Source organism: Sinocyclocheilus grahami, unplaced genomic scaffold, assembly GCF_001515645.1.
Source record: "Sinocyclocheilus grahami isolate Dianchi unplaced genomic scaffold, SAMN03320097.WGS_v1.1 scaffold410.1, whole genome shotgun sequence".
Classification (NCBI taxonomy): Eukaryota; Metazoa; Chordata; class Actinopteri; order Cypriniformes; family Cyprinidae; genus Sinocyclocheilus; species Sinocyclocheilus grahami.
Genome location: NW_015505589.1, coordinates 1,586,712 through 1,600,434, shown reverse-complemented (window position 1 = coordinate 1,600,434; position 13,723 = coordinate 1,586,712). Strand labels below are relative to the sequence as shown.

At 35.8% G+C, this 13,723-nt stretch overlaps 1 pseudogene; it reads right to left on the bottom strand.

Moving 5' to 3' along the window:
* Positions 1-1,659: 1,659 nt before the first annotated feature.
* On the bottom strand, positions 1,660-10,935 carry LOC107550921 (Niemann-Pick C1-like protein 1; annotated as a pseudogene).
* Between the last annotated feature and the right edge of the window lie 2,788 nt (positions 10,936-13,723).

Below are 13,723 nucleotides of genomic sequence, written 5' to 3'. Positions count from 1 at the left end.
ACTGTCTCTGTTAGGAGGAAAAAGAGAGTGAGTTTGAAGTCTCGTGAACAGGTCTCTTACATGCTGACCTCTGGACGGGACGTTACTGATGTCAGGACAGACTAGAGCTTCTCTTGCTTTGTATAAGAACCCTTATGAAATGTGTTTAGGTCTTAACGCACAGTTTGAGACATTATTTCATGCATGATGGAACTAGATGCTTCAGTTCTACTACATGGTCATTAACAGATCAATATCTGCTGTGTTTCATAAGTCACCCATCAGGTTCTGGATTGGTCCGTTTGACAGTCAGACCGGAGAGTTCCATTTTAGAAAATGGTTCTAAAAATGTAAAATGTAGTCATTAAACTGAATAATTTCTTGTATTTTGTGTGTATATATAGAGTATAGCAAGCCCAAATCTGCTCTCGAGGTATGTATGAATAGTTTACTTTGTGACAGCACCACAAATGTCCACTAGATGGCAGAGGGCTCAATGTTTTTTTTTTCTTGATGGAACAAGAAAATCAGCCAAGATACACAGTAGAGTCTTTCAGTCTTTAGAGGTTTATCTTTATAGACTTATGTGTTTGGGACGTTCATTTTATTGCTGATAGCTATGCTAATTAATACATAAAAGATATAATACATTTTAAGAGACTAGGCCCTTGTTTTTCCCCAAACATCCCCTTTGACCGTCGTGAACTCTGCACCAGTGAATGAGTGCATGTGTGTGAGTGAGAGAGATTTCCCTTATGCAGCAAGTATTGACCAGAGAGCAGCAGATTTCTAGGTTAAAGTCTTTGTGTTCATGCGTGTTTGTGTGTGTGTGTGTGTGTGTGTGAACATAAGAAGTGCACATTTTTATTGCAGGTGCTTTGTTTGCACAATTTATGCACTTTTATATTTTTTGTTTTTCCTGCGTGTCATTAATTTCAGTGGTTTTCATTAAGATTTGATTTTGGATTAGAATGTGTTCAATTCCTTTTAGTCTACGCTGTGTAAGTTAGACTCCGTTGTGTGCCTGTATTAAACTTGTTTTTCACTGCACAAATGTTTAATATAGAATGTTATGAATGACACGTGCCAATAAATGTGAGCTTCGATTTACTGTAAGATGTATTTGAATACTTGCTAGATAATTGAATATTCAAATGAGAAGGCAATATTACAGTTCAGTATAGTTTGTTTATATATTTGTAAATTTTTACCCTGAATTATAAAAAAAAAGGTTCCTAGTTTGCCTACATACAGCCAATAAACTGCTTTAAAAGTGCTTTAATGGTAAACGGTAAACTTTGAATGCAAAGTTGAGATATTGAACTATTCAGATAATATTGAACATTCAATGAGTTTATACAGAATGTAGAAATACAAACAGTGCATTTAATATTATTACAGTAATGCTTATAATACAAGAGCAGATGCTCTTTATACTGGAGTGTTATTTGAGTTGCATTGCCTGCTTTTCAAAGTTAAGTGTTTCTGTCCTCAACAATACAATTAGTTGCATGCAAAAATGACAATATCAAACCTCAACAACAACAAAATGAAATATAACATTTAACAAATATTACACAAAAAAGTAAAACAATTCTAAACTATTGTACTACTTTCCTTAGTTCTAACACAGTGGCATTGAGCTCCTCAATTGTATGCGTTATCACTTTGTGTCAGGTGTGACCTGGGCGAGATAATCACCGCTAGAGATGGTGGTGAAGGACTGACAAGCTGAGTATCTCTCATGAACATCTTCAGAAGGCGATAGTCCGTTTTATAGCAGTAACGCAACGCTATAGTGTCCTCATACATAAAGGAGGCATAGAGCTGACATTGTTTGGTTGTTTTTTCCCCTCAGGTTTCATGCAGTACATGCAGTACTGCGAGTAATAGCAGGTGATTCCTTCATTTGGAGGAAACTCTCATACTACCAATTCAGTGTAATAGTAGAGGTAAATGAACTGGAAGGAAGAGGAAGAGCCGTTTGTAAGAGGTCTTGAGCTACAAAATGTCCATTTCAAGTTTGCTGGGTTATTTGGTGGTCTTGGAGACAATGTCAGCCTTTACTGTATATGAGGGCTCTATGGGGATTTCGCCATTTGACTTTTCATGGTTTTCGAAGCTAATGTTGTCATATGTAGCTTTGCTATTGAGTTCCATTTCCTTGGCTTTCTTCTCTTGAATCTGTAGCAGAACGGCGTTGTTCACACCAGGACCTGAGCAACACAGACAGAGGAGTTTTGTTTAACCAAACCATGTTCTAATACACCAGATTTTATTTGGTTGCTTCAAGTGTTTGGAATGGAATACTAGTGCTTGCTACATAGTCTTTTATTGTTAACTAAATGTAACTTACTCTTTTATTGTAATTGAATATTATTGAAAATAATAATACTAATAATTATATATAATTTATATTATAAATACAAATATTTTTTTATATAAATCTAACATATTTTTCCTTAATATATGCATGTATGTGTGTATTTATATACAGTATATATAATAAATACACAGTACACACACATATAGTATGTAAACAAACTTTTATTTTGAATGCGATTAATCGCGATGAATCCTTTTGCAGCCCTAAAATTAATACACGTAATTAAAATAAAGCTAAAATAAACTATGAGATGAAAAAAAACTTGGACATAAAATAAGCTGAAGTTAAGGTACTAAAATGAAAAAAATAAATAACTAACTAAATGGAAAAAAAGCATATAAAATTACGAAGTTATTTTAAACTACATTTAAAATGGAAATATACAAAATAAAAGCTTTTAACATTTTAATAAATACCACAATATTATATAAATAATACTTAAATAACACTGTATAACAGTTTATTTGGCAATGTGCTAATAAACAACTATTATACTGTCATACTTTATTTCTAAATAACACTTCAAACTGTGTAACTATTCAAATCGCCTCATTATGTTGCATTTATTTCATCAAGTGGTCTGTGGTAATGTAAAAAAAAAGAAATTGTCATCCTTCATGGATCTCTTGTTCTGACATGTTTGATTCCTCCCTCTCCCTTATCTGTTCTTACTGGATAATACAATAAACATTTTTGGTCATTAGTTTAATTGTGTGTGTGTGTGTGGTTTTTGTGTAAAAACTTTTAGCAATCAATTTTGTATTTGCATTTTGGGATACTTAAAACCAGTACAATTACAATACTTAGAATTTTAACTAGTCTCTTTGAACTTAAACTCTTTGGGATTGAGCACCATGTGCATTAAGACTGCACATTTAAGCAACTATACATACCTAAGAAACTGAGCAGCACGGGCAGAAATATGAGGCCGTGGGCCATGCCGAGCAGAGTGATGACCAGATTGAGTCTGAAGAAGAAGATCTGGATGAGCTGTGCTTTAGCTAATGCCAACACCACTATTCCAGGTAGATTGGTCATCACAACTCCAGCAAACACCTGGAAAAGAGAACATACGCACTCATCAAACAACACAACAACTGGACATATGAACTAATGCATAACTGAGGAAGTCATGGTACTCACCGCACTGCCCATGTTAGCTGTGGCTTCCTTTGCCCTCTCCACCTTCGTGGGGCGAATACTGAGAGCAAATGAGCGTGTTAAATGAGACACAAACTCCACTGATATATCAACGGCCTGAAAAACAAACCCACAGTAAGATGAGAATGTTATCCTGACTACCGTCACTGGTTTTATGAAGTGCAAACATGCAGACCATACAGTGCTTCTCTGAACCACTCACCGTCACAAGGTTGATAAGCGTCACAGTGTCATGACTCCAACCGTATCCACAGTGATCATCACTATGGTGAGCAGGTTCAGAAAGCCTGATCTCAAGTCCATGCCGAGCAGGATACAACACACGGCAATGTTGAACAAACCCTCGTTCACGATGGTCAGATACTGTTCGTAATACACATACGTCACACTGCGAAATAAAAGATGAGAGTCAGTGCTGAGAGAAAAGTGCACCTCTCTTAAAGTACACTTAAGTGGTCTTTTATATTTTCTGCAAGTAGAGTTTATTAAAAATAGACTTTTAAGATTTTAAGTCCACAACAAAGTGCACATTCAGTTCAATTAAGCACACTTTTTTCCACTGGTGCCAATAGGTGCTAAAATAGGCTAACTTCCGCCAACATAACCAACGTGACCACCTGCTTGCACAGGGAGCATGCTGGGGAATATTTTCAGGTGCTGAGTAATATCATTGCGCCTGCTGCACCCATGGTACGGCAGCAAAGTTCCTTGATTATTACGCCGGATGAGAGTATAGTTCCTAGCCATATCGGCCTAGAAAATCGCAACTTTTATTTTCTGTCGGTCTTAGTACACGATGTAACTACAGAAGTGTCAAGTTTTAAATAGGTACTCTTAGGTAAATTTTTGAGCAAGATGCTAACGGTCTAATCAGATTCAATGATCTATGCTAAGCTACAGCTAAATGTGCTACCGCCAGACCCGGAGATCGGCTGAATGGATTCAAAAACAGTAAAACTCAACTGTTTAACTCTAGGGGAGTTGGAAAATGAACCTATTTTCAAAAATAGTGGAGTGTTCCTTTAAGTTCTAAAATACAATGTAATTGTAGATATACACTACCATTCATCTAAAAGTTTGGGGTTGGTAAGATTTTTTAAATATTTTTTAGTATACTGTATTACAGTAAAATATAGTGAATAAAACAGTAAAAATTGCAATATAGCAAAATGTTATTAAAATTGAAAATAACAGTTTTTCTTTGAATATATATTTTTTAAATTTTTCCTGTGATGCAAAGCTGAATTTTCAGCATCATTACTCCAGTCTTCAGTGTCACATGATCCTTCAGAAATTATTCTAAGATGCTGATTTGATGCTCAAGAAACATTTCTTATTATTATCATTGTTGAAAACAGTTGCTCAATTTGTTTTAGTACAAATCACAAGGATAACTTTATTTAGAATTATTTGATGAAAAAGAAGTTCAAAATAACAGCAGTTATTTGAAATAGATTTTTTTGTCCCTTTTGAGTTATTTAATGCTTTCTTGTTCCTTGCTGAATAAAAATATTCTCATTTCTAAAACAAAATGACTGACCCCAAACTCTGAATGGTACAGTAGAACGGTAGCTAAGAAATGTGAATTAAGAGTGTGATTAAGAGTAACCAATGTGATTAAAGTTGACCCTAGAAAGTATGTTAAAAGATAAGCAACAAAAATGAAGAAAAATAAGAGTGAAGAAATAAACTTAACATACCTGATTACTCCAGAACAAAAATGAAGATGTTATCAGCTCCCACAGCAAGCACAAGGAAAGGTACGACCTGCAGAATGACCAGTGAGGATGGAACCCCAATCCAGGCATAGAAACCCATTGAGGCCATGACAGAGCAGCCCACGACCAGAATACCACCCAGACCAACCAAGAACTTTGAATCTACCTAAGAGATCAATAATATGACCATGTCAAACTAGGCCAGTTCATCTGAAATTCTTTTGGAACATGGACATGTCCTGAAGTCTGACATGCTAGTGTATGTATACTCCATCTAAAACTCTTTTATAATAATAATAATAATAATACATTTTACTTATCAGCGCCTTTAACAGCACCTTTCACAGACACTTTTATAAAGCTTTTATTATTATTATTAATTACGCTTTTATGACCTCATGTCATAAATATTCCACATCTGTAAATATTCCATTTACAGTTTTGGCAATATCTAAAAGGACCATTTTAAAAACATCAAAGAAGATAAAAAAGTATTTAAAACGGTTAAAAATGGTCACTATTTATATGACATCATAAGTATATTCATATCCATGTTAAAAAAGTCTATTATATATATTAAAAATATTGTTATCAAAAATACATTTCTATAGCTAATGAATCTATACCTATTTTTTTTTAACTGTTAGTGGGCCTAGACTATTTTAATTCAGAATGTATTGATTCAAATGCTCATAACACACTTAAATCATGCTGGAGTTTCCATTAGGCCTTTATTTTGAGAAAAGTAGTGCTTCCTCCTTTATTCCCGTTATCAGAAATGAGGAAATTCCCAGTAAGCCATTAACCACTCACATTAATGCACTCACCAGGATACGCTTGCAAGATGAATATTTCCCAAGAGCTATGAGAGGAAGATGACCGCATAGCTTATCATGAATATGGGGATATCCTCTGCAGTTGTTCTGTTAATCTCATCCTCCAGGGACCTCTACAGAGCACCCAGACAGTTTGATTATGAAACTGCTAAACACTGACATCTCTGATCATTACAGCATATGGTCAGCAGCGTCTCACCTCAGCCATGTAGGCAAATGTGACATTTGTGTTTGTGTTTTTCTGATACTCCTGCACAAATTTAAGGAACCTTCTTTCCCACTCTTCAACCACCTTAAATTTAACATCAGTTCGTGTGTAATTGTTCAGAGAGAAGGTAAGGATCAGGGCCTCAGCAGTGGTGTATTCCTCATCTGAAAATACAATAGAAAATGAAAGTCAGCCCAGTGAATCTTTAAGATAATGGTGAGATGTTAGCCACCAGATTTGTGTCTTATCCTCCTACAGCCAGGAAGGGGAAAACAGGGCCGCAATAGTCTGCCATACAACTCATGCCAAGAGCTGTGATGTCTTTAAATGATAATGGAGAGCTGTGGGCAAGCAGAATGTAATTATGTTATGAATAACATGAGCAATGTTTCCACAAATAAAAACACTTCAAAATGAAGCCACACTCAGTAGGTGGCATTTTGTTTCAGCATGAATCAGTGTTTTAGAATTATCTAAATGGTTGAGTGAATGTTTCAATGACTCTCTCATTAATGCAGTAACAGAATTATCATAGCATAATTTGTGGTTAGCACGGTTTAGCTATATTAACCATGGCTTTTTGGTTTTATTTGTAGTAAAACCATGGTTCGTTTTCGTAAGGTATACTATCTTAACATTTCTTGTATATTATAGTAATAGTATGCTATTATGCTAAACAGGAGCTAGTCACTGGCTGTATCTGAATAGGCATAGCACGTCCAGATTGCTTGGAACTTGTTCAATGGAACCTCAAAAAGCTGGAAATATCTCTGTGCAGTCTAGGTAATGTGACAACTACAGATATCTGGCTTACTTTACGCAGTAGATGAAGTGGTCCCTCCAGTCCACCTTCTTAGTCACGCCTAGCTCTGTCATGTTTGCTTTGGCGTTCAGGTTGTCGATGCTATTTTGGAAGTACTGCGGTAGACTGTTGACAGCACAGTCGGTTAACGAGGGGTTGCCTGGATTTAGTGGCGCGTAGCAAACATCTTTAAGACGTGCAGAGCGGTTTAGTTCATCTGACCAGAATTCAATTGCCTGGATTTTCTGCTGAAGCTCCAACAGCTCTATGATCAAATCTGTGAGAAAGAAACGTACACAGTATATTTTAATATGACTGAAGAACAGAAAATTCTCAAAATGGAAGCATTTCTACATAAACAAAAAACTGATTAGCACTGCATGAATAGCCTATGAAAAAAACATAAACAAAACATAATAAATGTTATTATATTGCAACTGCACGGCATGTTCTTTATTTAAGATACACATCCAAACTTCACCATGGTTCTCTTGGCAGCAGTTCACATTGTGGATCAATTATATACAAGACTAGTATACTAAAGCTATACAGTATACTAGTAATGGCTGCTTTGAAACACTGCTTAAAGAAGCTTCGAAACATGTATGAATCTTTCGAATCAGTGTTTCAGAGCTCGAATCAAACTGGCCAAGTCACGTGATTTTGATTGTTGGCTGCTAGGTTGATATTGTGAACACATGAAACAGTGTCTAAATATGATTTTAACCGATCTCGAATAGTTTTAGACTTTAGACTTTTAATGACAAAAACATTCATATAATACAAAAAGGAGAGTAATATTTAAGACCTCTCAAAAAACACAAACAAAACAAGAGAATGAAAGAACATACAGAACCAAGTGCCTGCTTTAAAATGTTGGTGTTTTTCCATATTCTGTTTTTCTCAGGTGAACATACTGAAGAAAAGATCTGTTACTACTTCTGTTACACTGTGAGAATAAATCTAAATAGTAATAATTCGACACTTTTCATGATCAGTTAATTTTGAGGTAATGTCACCTTTAGAAATTATGCCACTGAAGTTCTGTTCGCCAAAGAGTAAGGAGTTATAGTAGTGGCTGGGCTGGGCTGGTCTGGAGCGGTCAGGATCAGCTGATTGGTGCGGTAAAATGGATCAAAATGTGCATCATGGAAGGCCTTCTCTCGCATGGCACGACTTTCGGGCGCTGACCAAAGCTGGACAGGATCTGTGGTGAGTTCTATGTCTTTTATTCCCACTGCAATGCCAACACAACCACAAGGCAGACTGGGAGTACTATGAGAGGATATCGTGCCATTATGGTTCCCCAGGCCTGGAAAAGAGACCCCAGGAACTCCTGAGTGGCAAGACTGGCTTTATCAGAGCACGTGACATCTTTAGAACTGATTTTATGTTCAATCTCATTTTCATTTTGGTCCTTATTGCTCATGCTCTTCTGAGTGCCCTTTGACTTTCGGATGTGGATAGTGCACTCTAAAACGACGTAACACATTATGAGGAAAAAGATGTAGGAGAAGATTATGATGCTGATGACAAGGACACCATCTAGTCGACCATTCATGAATGGTTTTGGTAAAGGCGGTGGCTGTGGTACAGCTGGACAGGATTGTTCGCAGTCCTGACTCCTGACAGGAACAGGCCTCACCACCTGTCGGTGTCGTCTCATTACAATTTAACGCTCTATCTGCAAACAGAACCGCTCCAGGTGGGAGTCCAGCGGTCCGGCCGTCTGACAAGAGCTTGAAGTTAATATCCAGAGGAACCAGTCCATTGCTCGAGTCACCCTGGAAATCTAACCAGCATTGTGACGTACACAGCGTTGAACCATAGCGGCCGCACATTGTGGCGATGGCGTAGCCTCCGGTGGCTGGGATTCGTACGTTTTTGCAGGACCTAAACGATGCATCTGAGAAGTTCATGGATATGTAAGCCTCGTAACCCACCACAGCTTCCTTGACAATGCCAGTGGGTTGCGTGATGTTTGCGGTTTTCGTAATCTTTCAAATCTGACTTTGGTTGGGACTGCAGGTGGTGGCGCAGTGGATGTGCGCGAAATTGTCGGCGCAGGATGGGCAGCGGATCAGCACTGCTTTGGACAGCGTCAGGCTACTCTGTAGAGCTGTGAGCTGTCTGATGGAGCAGCAGGCCAATGTTTCACCCTCACCATGGGCCAACATTGGGCACACAGATTTAAAAAGTTCATAGTGGTCTCCTGTCACATTCACGGCTTTTCTGTAGTCTTTACAGGGAACCCTAGGGGGGATAAGAGCCCCCTCCACTGCAGGGTTTAGACCACAGTCCTCATAGAATGAGCAGTAGCCTGGTTCATGCTGAGCACTTGCGAGAACCTTCAATAAACGGAAATATGACATACATAAAGATATTTAGGTAATCTTCTAAATCTGTAGTAATGAATCTTTAGCAAGTTTCAGAACTCAATAATAATCTTTCTTCTGAGTTCAGATTTTTACCATTTCTCTGCATTTGTATATTATTTTTTTCTTGAAAAAAGGAAGTGAAATGTTTTCTTTATAATTTGCAACAATAATTTATCAGATTGATAATATACGATGAAATAACTAATACTATTCATAATAATTTATCCTTAATATAAAAATGAAATGAAATGTAATGAAATTATTAAACAATGTAATTTCTTTTTACAGTGGCCCCACAATTTTTAACCAAATAATTTACATTAAATTTAAAGAAAAACTTTTTTTTTTATTACTTTTCCAAGCTTGGGATATTGTAATATAATCTTCCATGACTGTGGAGGCATTAGAAAAGCTTAATATGCTTAAAAGCTTAATATGATCATAGTTTTTGCCTAAACATGATATTTTCTAAGATGCATGATACTTTTTTGTTTAATGGCATTTGTCTTTTTTCTGTCTGACTCACTTCTTCTGTCTGACATTCCACAGTAAGGAAAAAGTGTGGATGTGATCATTCCTCTCACAAGCATACTAAAATAGTCTAAGAATATCAAAGACAAAATACACAATGACAATAATATACTCAATGGCCTGAAGAAATATGTGTGTTCATTCAAATAACGGTTTTTCTATGAATTAACTAGAACACAGTCCATTTCTACTCTGCTTTTCCTTGGGACAAGCAGGGATTTTCCCTGCTTTACATACTTTTGGCCAATAAACCCAGTGATATCAGCGTTGGTTGCCATGCAACAAAGGTGCCTGTTTCGACTTCCTGGGGTGTTACGCATTCCGGGGGGGAAGGGTCCATGGGTCCTCATATGGCTTGTTAACTGAGGTTACAGAGTATTTGTCATATAAAAAGAGAATATATAGTGTGTTGGATTGGTCCAGACGCTACAATGGTGATATTTGTTTCAGATTCACAAAAATTTGATAAAATATCAATTAGAACAAATATCACTCCAACTCATGTTATTGATCCATATCCCACAAATAAAGCATAGAATATAACTACACAGTCACAGCCCAAACCCTTCAATTTCAACATATAAAAGAGTTTCACATATGTTGTAATGTGAGGATTCTGTCACTCAGAAAAATAAAAAATAGAAAATATGTGAAGACCTACCATGCAAGCAGCAAGTGTAAACAATAAAATGGACCAAGTCCAGCTCTGTGCATATGGAGTGTTAGTTCCAGTGGAGAGATGGAGGCAGGAGGATGTAAGGAGTTTCAGGACCTCTGCCTGTGCTGGTACTGAAGAGAAAGACAGGAGGAAATTAAAGGCTTTCTTACTCTCATTGGATAAACATAAGTGATACTGATGATGATTAGAGTCTTATCTGGCCTGATGTTTCCACCGCCAACCAGAATGGATAAAAGCCAGTCCAGCTCACTGATCATTAACTAGATGGGCAGACTAAACCAAAGGTGTGTCACTGAAAGGAGCAACACACACCTACCAAAACCTAATAACCCCCCGATGACTCTCATTAAGAAAATAAGCATTAAACTATGGTCTGCACAAATGCAAAACAACTTCAGTTTTCTTTTTTCAGTGGTGCGGTTCATATCCGTACACAATATATAACATTATAGAGTCAATATTTTTTATTATTAATAGTTTATATGGTCTGTATTGTATTTTTGCTTGTTCTTGCTTTGTAAAAACAAACAAAAACAAAACAATCCTCAAAAGTGCTAAATGTTTAAAGTGCTGTTTTTCTTTTCTTGCAGTGCAGTCACCTAACCATTTATTGATAGAGAGCCTGTTGAAATGCATTCAGTCAAGACCGCTGGAGAAGCTTTCATTTGCACTGAAAAATAATTCAGAGAGGTAAGATTTATGACACAAGACTGAAGAAGCATGTAGGTCTTGTTTGGCCATACATTTTTAATGTTTTTGAAAGAAGTCTGACTGTAATGCTCACCAAGGCTGCATTTGTTTGGTCAAAAATACAGTAAAAACAGTAATATTGTGAAAAAGTATTACAATTTAACATAACTGTGTTCTATTTGAATATTTTTTTTAAAAATATAATTCATTCCTGTGAAGCAAAGCTGTATTTTCAGCATCATTACTCCAGTCTTCAGTGTCACATGATCCTTCAGAAATCATTCTATTATGCTGATTTGCTATTGAAGAAACATTTCTTCTTATTAAGAACAATTTAAACAGTTGTGCTAGTTAATGTTTTTTTGTGGAAACCATTATGCTTTTTTATGGATGCTTTGATGAATTTAATGTTCAAAAGAACAGCATTTATTTGAATTTTTTTTTTTTTTTTTACATTAAATATATATCTTTACTTTTGGCCAATTTAATGCATCCCTGCTGCACAAAAGTTTTTTATTTATTTATTTATTTTTTTAAATAATCATCATACTCACCCTAAACTTTTGAATGGTAGTTTATCTGACATTATATGCCTTTGTTGCTGTAACAGGACTTTTGATCACAAGAAATGTTATTGAATCAAATTAATCATATATATTTCATGTCAATTGATGTGATCATCTGTGGCATTTCTTCAGGCTTAAAACTAATCTACAAGTAAGCTATTATAATTATCTAAACAATAGTCCAGTTATTTATTTGGTAAGTAGCTTTGAAATAATCGCTTTTGTTATAGCATTCCTCATGGTAAGTGGGCTACAAATAAAAGTGTTTGCTAAAGGAATAGAAGTAAACTATTAAAGGACAATATACAGTAAAGCATTATTACAGAACAAACCCAAAATATTTCACAAACCAACAAATGACAACAACAAAGAGAGAACACAGAAATAGTACAATAAATAGTAATTGTACTGCAGGTGTTTCTATAAGAAATCTGCAAAAATTTGTGTTGTTTATTCTAATCTATCTTTTTTTTTTTTTTTTTTTAGATTTCCTGTAAAGTGAAAATATTTATTTTTTCTGTGTAAAAACATAAACGGGGGTTATATCCTCTTTCCTTGAACCAACACCAGATAGGACAAAGTTTTACATAATTGTCCTTCAGGACTGTCAGTTAAAGCAATCAGATAAGGTTCCGATCGTTGATAAGATTAAACATGCAACTTCATAAACTTAATGTGCCAAAATTAAGCTTGTGGACGCATTGGAATCAATTCAGATTAGTTTAACACAAACAGTACAACTGTTTTATTCATATAGTTTGATGCCGATGTCTGTATATATGATGTTTGAATACAATTTGAGCAATTTTTGGATTCTGCATATTATATTAATAGAGTATATTAAAGGGGATAGTTCACCCAAAATTCTCTCATTAATTACTCACCTTCATGTCGTTCCAAACATTCGTTCATCTTTGGAACACAAAATAAGATCTTTTTTTGATGAAATCCGAGATACGAGAATACGTTCTGTGCGCAAAGAAAACAAAAATAACCACCTAATTCAACAATTTCTTCTCTTCCACATCAGTCTTCGATGTGTGTTCACGACAGTACCACAATGCGTGTGCTTTCTCTGCTTACAAACAAAGAGCAGCACATGCGTGCTCTACATCAGAACGCCGACTCCTGCATCAGCAGCACCACATGTATGCGTCATTGGTACTCTCGTGAACGCGCATTGAAGACTGAAACGGAAGAGAAAAAAATTGTTGAATAAAGTTATTATTTTTGTTTTCTTTGTGCACAAAATGTATTCTCATAGCTTCATAAAATTAAGGTTGAACCACTGATTTCACATGGACTGTTTTAAAGATGTCCTTACTACCTTTCGGGGCCTTGAACGTAGTAGTACCCTTTCTGTCTGTGCAGGATCAGAAAGCTCTCAGATTTCATCAAACATATCTTAATTTGTGTTCTGAAGATGAACGGAGGTCTTACGGGTTTGGAACGACACGAGGGAGAGTAATTAATGACAGAATTTTTCATTTGGGGGGGAAACTATGCCTTTAAAGTTAAAATACTGATAACAGCAGTTTAGAAATAACTGAATTTAATTTGGTTTAGTTCGCTCATAATATTCATAGTCCAAATAGTTTTGTTGTTTTTACCATCAATACACACAGTGTTGGGAAGGTTACTTTAGAAATGTAATAGGTTACAGATTACAAGTTACCCCATTTAAAATGTAATAAGTAGTATAACAATTTCAGTGATTTTATTAATGTAACTGATTACTTTTGATTACTTTTCTAGATTTCTAAAGAATGTTTGCAACTCTTAATGCTTT